The following is a 12420-nucleotide window of genomic DNA, read 5'->3' as shown; positions in this document are numbered from 1 at the left end:
GTGGAAAAACACAATTCACTAGGTTCAGAGGACTGGGGATAAGTAAAGCATAAATAATCAAGGCTGATCTCTAGTCCTAAAAGATTCTACCAACTATTGAGGAATTTTAGCATACTTATAAAATACATATAAAAATTGAATATTTTTATTAAACAATATTTTAAATAAATTTCTTGAGGAAATTGCATTCTGAAAATATTTTAGAAATTAAAATTTGAACAAGACCCATGAAATAAAAAGGGAATATTCCTGGTCCCACAGAGAGGGGTGTTTGCCTCTTAATTTTAATTGTACTTAAATTATTTTTGTTGAGTTAGTTGTTATCAAAAAAGATACAAAATATTTGTCAGCTCTAAGCACTACACATGGATATCTCTAGTGGAATCATGTTTCCCTGTTTAAATTTTGCTAGGAAAATATTTTATAAAGGAAAAGAAATGTCAGGATATTGACCCTACAATAGTCATACAGCTCTAAGTGATTAGTTACCTTTTATTCAATTTTATAAATGATAGTTGTAGATAAATGCAAATGTCATTGTTTACAACAAAGTCTACAAGATTACATGTCCTCTAATGCACACTGGTTAATGTGAAAAAGCTTTTATCTCAATATAAATAGGGTTTTCATTTCTCATGATTATCCATAAAATAAAACTTGAATTGCTCAAATATATACCAATTGGTGTTTAGTAATGAAAAAAAATTTAAAAACTACAATTGAACACAAAAATTAGAATATGAAAAATTGAAAGACACTATCACCTTTCTTAATTTTATAATATTAAGTAAATTGAACATATTTTTTTATGGCTCCCATTTGAATTTTTATAATATTGTTGGGTTTGGATTTACAAACTCCGAAACCCCATTAGGCCAATTATCTTGGGCCCGGACCACAGAGACAATGCATTTCTTTTTCAAGCTCTCCTACCATGGATTCTGTGAGAATAATAACAAATTATCTTAAGCTACTACATAATTTACCATAAAAGTTAGTAGCTTAAAATATAAGTGATAGGAAAAAGATTTTATACATTATGAGGAAAAACAACTGCTTATAAGTGTGGATGGCTGAGACAGTATTAATCAAAACAGAAATTGGAATAGGAAAGTGTTACTTTAAAATTAGATGATGGAAGGAGATGAAGAGGTTAATGTCTAGTAGTTCTTAAGTAAGTTTAGGGTGACAGTATGAAAAAGAAATCTGAATCTGAAAATCTATCAGAGTAATTTTAGAAGCCATAGAGTGGCTTCTTGAATCTTTCCTGAGAAAAGTAAATACATGAAAAGAGGAGAGGAAGAAATATTCATAGACCTATAAGAGAAGGGCAAGCTGTAGAAAATGAGAAAACCAGGGAATTTACAAATTCCTTGAAAATAAGAGTAAAGAGAGGATGAGTGATAATGAATCAAAAATAATATGGAAAGGGCACTTTTTACTTGTTTTACTGGATGTTTCAAGATAGAGATATATAATGGAAAATTACCACATGTGTTCAAACACATAGAAGTCCTATAATAATGCGATAGAAGTAAATTAAGTCTTCTTGTGTTTTATTGCAATCAAAATCTGTAATATTTACATGCCAGTCACTTTGATAGGTACTGGTGATACAAAACAACAAGCCTATCTTGCCTTTGAGGGATGGAGATTTAATAAGAGAGTGCATCTATTTGAGTCATACAGTAGGATACTTCATAAACGAATGAAACATGAGTCTGTTAAAGGGACGTTACTCCTGGGAAATAGCCCATCAATTCAAAAGTCTCACTTAACATTCAGGGTTTGAACAGCATGCAGCCACTAAAGAAGGCAGGCATTTAGCCGGTTTTCCAAACATTCCCAATGTATCAAAAAAATGAATCAGAGTGGCATAGGGAGATTTGTCAAGGTCCCATCCCAATGCTACTTCAAGTGAGACAGTTTCTACTTTGGCCTCTCTGTAAAGATTTGTACGTGTGGAAGTTTGCATCCTTATCAGATGTGCAATCATGCTTTCCATTTTGTGTGGGTGCCTGTGGGTAAATGAGTAAAAACCTTTAAAGAAAGATTACATGTGCTCCTTGGTATTGCACGTGTCTGTTGTTTTTCGTTTGGTTTTTGGTGTTTTGTGGGGGTTTTTACATCAATCTATCTCTCAAATTTAACCTCTTAAAAAGCTTGCAGCTAATAGAGAAGGGAAGTCGTATTGAGCCAGAAGTCAAGTTTTATTAAAAAGGTAACTTGACCTGAAATAGCTATTTGTCCTGTGAGTGGAGGAGATGGTAAATATTTCTGGTCACAGTGTGAAGTTTGTTAAAAATCAGAGATATCTATAACTTGACATTTCTGTAGTCTGAAAAATGTCACGTATAACTAGCACATAGGCAAAAGGGACAGGAAGGCCATAGCAAACTTCTTTACATAAATGGAATTTGACTCAGGAGACTTTTGCAATGTATGTAGGGATCCTGAATTCCACTAGAAATGCCTTAGCAGTCCCTACAGTCAAATACCCACCTCTAACTTGACTATGCAAACATTAGAAGAATGTTATAGGTACTGAAGCTTCAGGCTAACCAAATATGATGATTTAAATATTTTCCCTAGATTTGTTTCAGGATAGAAAATTATAATTAATAAAATTGCTTTAGTTCCTTTTAGGGACAGAGACCCAGACTAAATGTTTTCATTAATTCAATCTACCTTGCAGACTATTTTCTTTAAGTGCATCTAATTATAAGATTGTTTTCATAACTAAATAAAAACATTTTTCACTTTTGAAGCAATTTTGGATTTTGATTCTTATACATGATTAGGTGTGGGTTTAATTTTTTTCTAAATACTCCTAATGGTAAATAAATGCTTGGTGAAAACCATTAGGGTGAAAGCCTAAAATGTATTACGGCGAAAACCCAACACATTTAAAAACATAATGACAGGAGAAGGGCCAAATGGTGGAGTAGAAAGACCCTGAGCTCACCTCCTCCCATAAGCACACCAGACTTTTGCAGAACAACCATTGATGGAGATCCTACCCCAAAAAAGATCTTATGCAACTAAAGACATAAAAGGAACCACATCAAGACAGGTAGGAGGGGTAGACTAAGAATATAGTCAAGTCCCATAACTCCAGGTGGGCAACCCACAAACAAACAAGAGAGGAAAAAATAAAGATCTATAAAAACAAACCCCAGGGACTTCTGGTGGTGCAGTGGTTAAAAATCCGCCTGCCAGTGCAGGGGACATGGGTCAGAGCCCTGGTCCAGGAAGATCCCACATGCTGCAGAGCAACTAAGCCTGCATGCCACAGCTACTGAGCCTGCACTCTAGAGTCCGTGCTCTGCCACAAGAGAAGCCACCACAATGAGAAGCCTGTGCACTGCCACAAAGAGTAGCCCCTGCTCACCGCAACTACAGAAAGGCCCGCACGCAGCAACAAAGACCCAACACAGCCAAAAATAAATTCTTTTTAAAAAAAACCTCAATTAACAAATGGCAATAAGAACATACATATCAATAGTACCTTAAATGTAAATGAACTAAAATTTGCAATCAAAAGACAGAGTGAGGGCTTCCCTGGTGGCGCGGTGGTTGAGAGTCCACCTGCCGATGCAGGGGACACGGGTTCGTGACCCGGTCTGGGAAGATCCCACATGCCGCGGAGCGGCTGGGCCCGTGAGCCATGGCCACTGAGCCTGCACGTCTGGAGCCTGTGCTCCGCAACAGGAGAGGCCACAACAGTGAGAGGCCCACGTATCACCAAAAAAAGACAGAGTGGCTGAATGAATATAAAAACAAGTATATAAGCTGCCTACATGCAACTCACAGCAGATCTAGACACATAGAGACTAAAAGTGAGAGGATGGAAAAAGGTATTCCATGCAAATGGAAATCAAAAGACAGTTGGGGTAGCAAAGCTTACATCAAACAAAATCTACTTCAAAATCAAGACTCTTATGAGAGACAAACGAGGACAATATATAATGATTAAAAAATCAATCCAAGAAGTTACAACTGGAAATATACATATACCCAACATAGGAGAACCTTAATACATAAATATTAATGGACATAAAGGGAGAAATTTACAGTAACACAGTAATAGAAGGGGACTTTAACACCCTACTTACATCAATAGATTATCCAGACAGAAAATCAATAAGGAAACACTGGCCTTAAATGACATTAAACCAGGTGGACTTAATTTATATTTATAGAGCATTCCATCTGAAAGCAGTAGAATACACATTCTTTTCAAGTGTACATGGAACATTCTCCAGGATAGATCACATGATAGGCCACAAAGTAAGCCTTAGTAAAGTTAAGAAAATTGAAATTATATCAAGCATCTTTTCCAACCACAGTGCTATGTGAATAGACATTAACTACGAGAAAAAAATTGCAAAAAAACACACAAACCCCACAGGGAGGCTAAACAATACGCTTTCTAAATAAGCAATGGACCACTGATGAAGTCAAAGAGGAAATCAAGAAATGGCTAGAGACAAATGAAAACAAAAACACAATGATCCAAAAACCTAAAGGACGCAGCTAAAGCAGTTCCAAAAGGGAAGTTTATAGTGATATACGCTTGCCTCAGGAAACAAGGAAAGTCTGAAACAACCCAACCTTACACCTAAAGCAACTAGAGAAAGAAGAAAAAACTAACGTAACGTTAGTGGAAGAAAATCATAAAGATCAGCACAGAAATAAATGAAATAGAGATTTAAAAAACAATAGGAAAGATCAATGAAACTAAAAGCTAGCTCTTTGAAGAGATAAACAAAATTGATAAACCTTTAGCCAGACTCAAGAAAAAAAGGGAGCAGGCCCAAATCCATGAAATCAGAAATAAATATGGAGAAGTTACAACCAACATCACGGAAATACAAAGGATCATAAGAGACTACTACTAACAACTATACACCAATGAAGTGGACAACTTAGTAGAACTGGACGAATTCTTAGAAATGTACAATCTCCCAGGATTGAGCCAGGAAGAAATATAAAATATGAACAGACCAATTACCAGTACTGAAATTGAATCAGTAATTTAAAAACTTCCAATAAACAAAAGTCTAGGACCAGATGGCTTCACAGGTGAATTCTACCAAACATTTGGAGAAGAGTTAACACCTATCCTTCTCAAACTATTCCAAAAATTTTCAGAGGAAGGAACACTCCCAAACTCATTCTATGAGGCCACAATCACCCTGATACCAAAACCAAAGATATCACAGAAAAAGAAAATTACAGGCCAGTAACACTGATGAACATAGATACAAAACTCCTCAACAATGCATTAGCAAATCGCCTCCAACAATACATTAAAAAGAGCATACACCATGATCAAGTGGGATTTATCCTAGTGATGCAATAATTTTTCAATATCCACAAATCAATCAATCTGATATACCCCATTAACAAATTGAAGAATAAAAATCAGATGATCACCTCAACAGGTGCACAAAAAGCTTTTGACAAAAGTCGACATCCATTTATGATAAAAACTCTCCAGTGAGTGGGCATAGAGGGAACATACCTCAACACGATGAAGGCCGTATATGACAAACCCACAGCCAACATCAGACTCAAATGGTGAAAAGCTGAAAGAATTTCCTCTAAGATCAGGAACAAGACACGGATGCCCACTGTCCCCACTTTTATTCAACATAGTATTGGAAGTCATAACCACAGCAATCAGAGAAGAAAGAGAAGTAAAAGTGTCACAGTTTGCAGATAATACGATACTATGCATAGAAAATCCTAAAAACGCCATCAGAAAACTATTAGAACTCATCAATTAATTCCATAAAGTTGCAAGATACAAAATTAATATACAGAAATTGGTTGCCTTTCTATACACTAACAACAAACTATAAGAAAGAAATTAAGGAAACAATTCCATTTACCATCACATCAAAAAGAATAAAATACCAAGGAATAAATATACCTAAGGAGGTAAAAGACATGTACTTAGAAAACTATTTCACACTGATGAAAGAAATTGAAGACAACACAAACAGGTGGAAAGATATACTGTGTTATTGGATTTTAAGTATTAATATTGTTAAAATGACCAAACTACCCAAGGCAGTCTACAGATTCAGTGCAATCCCTATCAAAATACCAATAGCATTTTTCACAGAACTAGAAAAAATACTGTTAATATTTGTATGGAAACACAAAAGACCCAAAATAGCCAAAACAATTTTGAGAAAGAACAACAGAGCTGGAATCACAGTCCCTGACTTCAGACTATACTACAAAGCTACAGTCATCAAAACAGTCTGGTACTGGCACAAAGACAGACACATAGATCAGTGGAACTGAAAAGAGAGCCCAGAAATAAACCCATGTATTATGGTCAATTAATATGTGACAAAGGAGGCAAGAATACACAATGGAGAAAAGATAGTCTCTTTAGTAAGTCATGCTGGGAAAACTGGACAGCTACATGTAAAGAATGAAATTAAAACATTCTCTAACTCCATATACAAAAACAAACTCAAAATGGCTTGAAGACCTAAATGTAAGACCAGAAACTATAAAACTCCACAGGAAAACATAGGCAGAACACTCTCTGACATTAATCATTGCAACATTTGGGGGGGGGGGGGTCTGTCTCCTAAAGCAAAGGAAATAAAAGCAAAAATAAACAAACTGTACATAATTAAACTTAAAAGCATTTGCATGGCAAAGGAAACCATCAACAAAACAACCTACTGAAAGGGAGAAAATATTTGCTTACTGACATGACCAATAAGTGGTTAATATCCAAAATATATAAACATCTCATACAACTTAACATTAAAAAAAAACGATTAAAAAAATGGGCAGAAGATCTGAAAAGATATTTTTCCAAAGAGGAAATAGAGATGGGTCAACAGGCACATGAAAAGATGCTAAACATTGCTAATCATCAGTGAACTGCAAATCAAAACCAAATGAGGTATCACCTCACACCTGTCAGAATGGCTATCATCAATAAGAACACGAATAACAAACATTGACGAGGATGTGGAGAAAAGGGAATCCTTGTACACTGTTGGTGGGAATGTATTGGTGCAGCCACCATGTAAAACAGCATGGAGGTTTCTCAAGAAACTAAAAATAGAGCTACCGCATGACCCAGCAATTCCACTCTAGGTGTATATCTGAAAGAAAATGAAAACACTAATTTGAAAAGATACGTGCACCACAGTGTGTATAGCAGCATTATTTACAGTTTCCAAGATATGGAAGCAACCTAAGTGTCCATCAAAAGAAGATATGGTGTATATGTGTGTGTGTGTGTATACATACATACACACACACACACACAATGGAGAACTATTCAGTCATTAAAAAGAATGAAGTTTTGCCATTTGCAACAACATGGATGGACTTGGAAGTTATTATGCTAAGTGAAATAAGTCAGATAAAGACAAATACTGTATGATATCTCATATATGTGCAATCTAAAAAATACTATGAACTAGTGAATATAACAAAAAAGGAACAGATTCACAGATACAGAGATATAGTGTTTACCAGTCAGGAGAGAGAAGGAGGGAGGGGCAATATAGGGGTAGGGGATTAAGGGATACAAACTGTTATGTATAAAATAAACTACAAGGATATATTATACAACACAGAGAATGTAGCTAATATTTTACAATAACTATAAATGGAGTACAACCATTAAAAATTGTGAATCACTGTATTATACACCTGTAACTTATATAATATTGTACATCAACTATACTTCAATAAACTTTAAAGAATGAAGTAAAACAAGAAAGGATACATTTTAAAGATAAGATATTCCCTATTTTAACTGAGCTAGAAGACTATGTCTTATAGCTAAATTAGCTTCTGTTGTAAACACTTTAAATCTTTGCTTGAAGTTTTCTTTTGCTTATGGCTTTGTTCTAATTCACTATTTGATCACTTAACTGTGAAATCATACAATCTGTGCTGAAATCGGTAATCAAGTGTGTTTTATTATTCACCAAAGATATCTCTAATGTTCCTAGGTTAATGGTATGCAGTACTTTGCACTTTATTTTTCTGTATAAAAGTTTTAAAGAAAGACATTTAGCCTAAGTGTTGTGATTTGTTGATACAGAATAGATACATTGTGACGGGAAGGAAAGGTGTTTACTAAGAAAAGCTGAATAGTGAACTAAGAAACAAACAGCTTACACATCGTCTATTCTAATATTTCTGCCAACAAAGAAATTCCTCCTATATGCCAAGAAGACAGTGTCCTTTACAGGCCCAAATTCTTCCAGCAATGGTAAACTCTCTACTCTGTGTATCCACTCATCCTTTTTTAATATAGTGCTGACTTAGCAGGACTTCATCAAAGTGACCCCAAACCTGCTTGCCTATAACTTCCAAATGTTGATCCTGTTCTTTGGAGATACACAAAATAAGTGTAACCTCTCCCTTAAAGCATTATGGTACAGGAAAATATGTTTTATTTTGATGAATATTTTTGGCCAAGTTCAACTTATTTTCCTTTCCACAGGAATTTTTTGTGTGCATAGTTGTATAATTTATCATCCAATGTTTCCTGAGGTAGTTTTCCCCTTCTTTCTTCCTTTTTTTTTGAAGATAATTTTGCATTTTATCATTTACTATCTTACTTGTGTTTTAATTACTAGTTTACTTACTGGTTTAATTTTTTGATAATGCGTGTGAAATAAAAACATTACACACACATAGACATATAGGTACATACATAGATGCAGAGGTACATATATGTCTATCTACCTGTCTATCATCTGTACACACACACACATATCAGAATATCTCTGCTAGAGTTTAACTTCTCTTTTACTGTCTCACTGTTTCAATCATTCTATTATTGATACCTCTCAAACCACTCACAATTTGGTCACCTTCCAGGAGAAAAGTTCTTTATGGAAGCCATGTTGTAAGGAGGGACAGAGGAGCCAGTAAGAAGAAAAAATATTTACCATAAGTGCATAAGGAATTTGTCAGGCTTCATTACCTCTGTTTAATTAACTAATTGTTCATATATATGCCTTGTCAAAATGCTTTTAGAATAGGATTAGGACAAAAATACTATTTTGGACATTGCTGACTTAATACAGATTTTCATCCTAATGAACCAAAGCCTGCCTCACTATAGCTTCCAACCACTGATTCTTTTCTTTGGAGATGTACAAACTTAGTGAGTTTGTATATCTTCTTTGGAGATATACAAACTCACTCCACCTCACCATCTGTCATAAAACTCTGTGATACACTTATTTCAACTCCTTGATACGGAAAAAATTACTGTTTATCCTGGAGAATATGTGGTTAGATTGAGGACTCACAGATAATTCAATTCTTAGGTTTCCTGCTTGAATGAATAGTGATAATGTTTAACTTGATGAGGGGGACATGAAGTATGAAACAGGTTGGTGAAAAAAATCAAGATTTCTGTTTTATACATGTTAGACTTGTGGTATCTGAATTGTGATCTCTGGAAGACATTTGATTGGAGATATCAAGAACAGCAGTCAACTGGATATTCAAGTTTTGGGCTCAGATTAAAGGTTTTGGCTGAGGACATGAATTTGGAAGTCATATACATAAATTTAGTATTTAAATCTTTGTGAAAGGATGACACCCTTTACAGAGAGTATATAGTGGGCAAGAATAATTCCAAGGGGCAGTCCCTGAGAAACCCAACAGTTTCAGTCAGAATCAATAAAGGAAACTCAAAACGTTATAGTAGAAGGAAATCACTAAGTATGACAAAAATATAAAACTCATTATTTCTGAGCCAAACTCATCCAGCTATTCCTCCTTCATTGTCTACTTTAATATTAACTCTTGAGTCAAAATATATGTTAAGTAGAATCTATAAATCCTGGTTTGAAAACCCTCCTGGGCTAAGCTGACTGGCTTTTCAGCAGGCATTTCTTTGAACTTAAATGGTGAAGAACATACAGCTATAACTCTGAGGTATCACCCGAGCAGTCTCTGAAATAAATAAGAATCTTGAGAAGTAGGAAAGGAATCTCAGTGGTATGTCACCTGCCCTGTTACTGCACGTGGCTTGTAAAAATCAGGCAATACATATTCCACTGAAATAAAAGAATATGGAAAGCAGTTCATCTTCTATGAGGATATTTCATACTTTTCTGGCTCTTTCATAGGTACTGATTTCATGCTCTAAAGTCAGGTGATAGTTTACTATGAAACTAGACTTAAACCATTTTAAATTAAGCTGAAAGAAAAAGAAGAGACTATAAACATTGGACTGAAAAATCTGTTCTTGAGATATGAATGTATGTTAGTGTTACCTGGAAAATTACATATTTTATTATCCTCCAAAATTCCCCTTATAATTTACTTCCCTTTTATTGCTATCCAATTTCTTGGATTCCCATGGGTTTATTTGTACAAGATCAAATTATTTGAATAAATGTAGGCATCAAGTTAATCCAAAAGCAATGTTGTAAGTAATAATGAAATAATAGCATATAGCTAAAAGCCAAAGCAACATAATACAACACTGTTAACATTAACAATGCAAGATGTAAGCAAAGTAAAAACTACAAACTCTACTTTGTTTAGAATGCAACGTGGGATAGGCTTCAGCACTATTTAAATCAAGCTTGTTAAAAGTCAAGAATATTGACTGTAAAATTGTTTCCCTAAACAAAACTTTGACATTGTAAAATTTGAACTATTTTATTTTCATAGCTGAAGTTGTTTATGATAAAATCTACTCTGTGAAAATGTGTTTGGCAACAAACAGTAATCCATCAATATAGCATTACAGACAACAAACAAAAGCTGAATGTCCTTATTTCAAGATAAGAGAAAATGTACTCTAAAACTGTTCAGTATTTTTCTTATATTTGAATGCTTTAAAAATTCTGCAACATCAGGAGTACATAGTTTGTTATAGCAAAGAGAAAATATCAATTATTAGCTAGTGCAGACTGATTTACCTCTGATTTTAGCTGTTTATGTGGGAGAATAAAATATTCAAACTCAGACAACTTTATTTATGTTCTCACTGAGAGAGGGAGGGAGGGAAGGAAATAAGAAAGGAGGGAGGAGGGGGAGATGAAGACAGAGAGAGAGGGAGGGAGGGAGAGGGAGAGAGAATGAATATGAAAAATTGCCACAAAGCAAGTTTAGCAAGAGGAGAAGGAGATACTAATTATTATTGTAGCTTGTGTTTCCTGGCAACACCAACATTAGGTTTAAAATTAAGCAAAGCTATCACATTATCCCATAGTATGTGTTGGCTTATTTCTCCACTTATAAATTTCAAGATCTCTAGCTTTCATTATCTTCTCCCCTACTATTCCCTGGAGAAAATATCTTTCAAAATAAAGAACAAAATATATTCAGATAAGTAAAAAACTGTGCATTGAAAATATTAAAGGAAGTGTTTTTAGGCAGAAGGAAGAAAATGATTCCAAATAGAAGCACATTAAAATAAGAAAGAACATAGGAAAGGGTGAATATCCAGCTAAACTGAAATTAATATTATTTAAAACAATACTATGTTGTAATGTGCAAGTATATGTGAAATTAAAATAGATGACAAGTGAAGACAATGGTGAGGTAGTGGCAAAGGAATTAAAGTGCAATAAAATTCATAATGTGAGGTAGTAACAAAAGTAATAATTTAAAGTAACTAATAAGTTATGGGTGCATAGTATAATCTCTAATGTAATTTCAAAAAGACTAAATAATCTACGAATGGACAAAGAGCATAATGAAAATACTTGATTAAAACAGGGAAGAGAAGAAATTGTTAACTACATATACATATATGAATATAAATATAATGCATACATTAATAAGAAGAATTCATCCAGGCAATATAAACATCTTCTACAAATAAAGATCTAAACCCTAAACCCATCATCCTAAAACTGGATTATTTGCTCTCAGCTTATGATATATTTGGATAAAGAAACTAGCAAATTCCAATTCATTGTATCTAAGTAAGTTCTAAAAACAGATTCTGTTTCCTTTTTTTTCCCTAAATTTCCTTTACACTCTTCTAAAAATTGGTTAATAAAATTAAACATTTCCCACTGAGAGTCTTTTTCAAATAAGGTTCACTTGACAAAATCAGATTTTACTATAATTTTATCACAATTTATATTTGATCTGAAATGTATCATAACTAGCATATAAATAAACACATAAAAATCATAGTCATGCCTAATGTACATAGTCATACATCAGAAAGAGAGAGGAGAAAAAAGGAAATTATAAATAAAAATCAAATTCTTATGAAGATTTTATGAGCAGATAGAATGTCGTATTTTAGAACCAATGGATTTTCTAAATAATAGATTTTCTGAACCACCAAAATATATGAAATGATTAATTAAAACTAATTTTAAAATACATAATTGAGGATATAACTTAGGATTTGAAAATTATTTTTCAAATATTAAA

This window comes from Aethalodelphis obliquidens, unplaced genomic scaffold (genome assembly GCF_003676395.1).
Source record: "Aethalodelphis obliquidens isolate GAN/ISIS:26980383/991018 unplaced genomic scaffold, ASM367639v1 scaffold3, whole genome shotgun sequence".
In the NCBI taxonomy this organism is placed as follows: domain Eukaryota; kingdom Metazoa; phylum Chordata; class Mammalia; order Artiodactyla; family Delphinidae; genus Aethalodelphis; species Aethalodelphis obliquidens.
The sequence above is the reverse complement of the archived record's forward strand: the minus strand, read 5'-3'. Positions refer to the sequence as shown.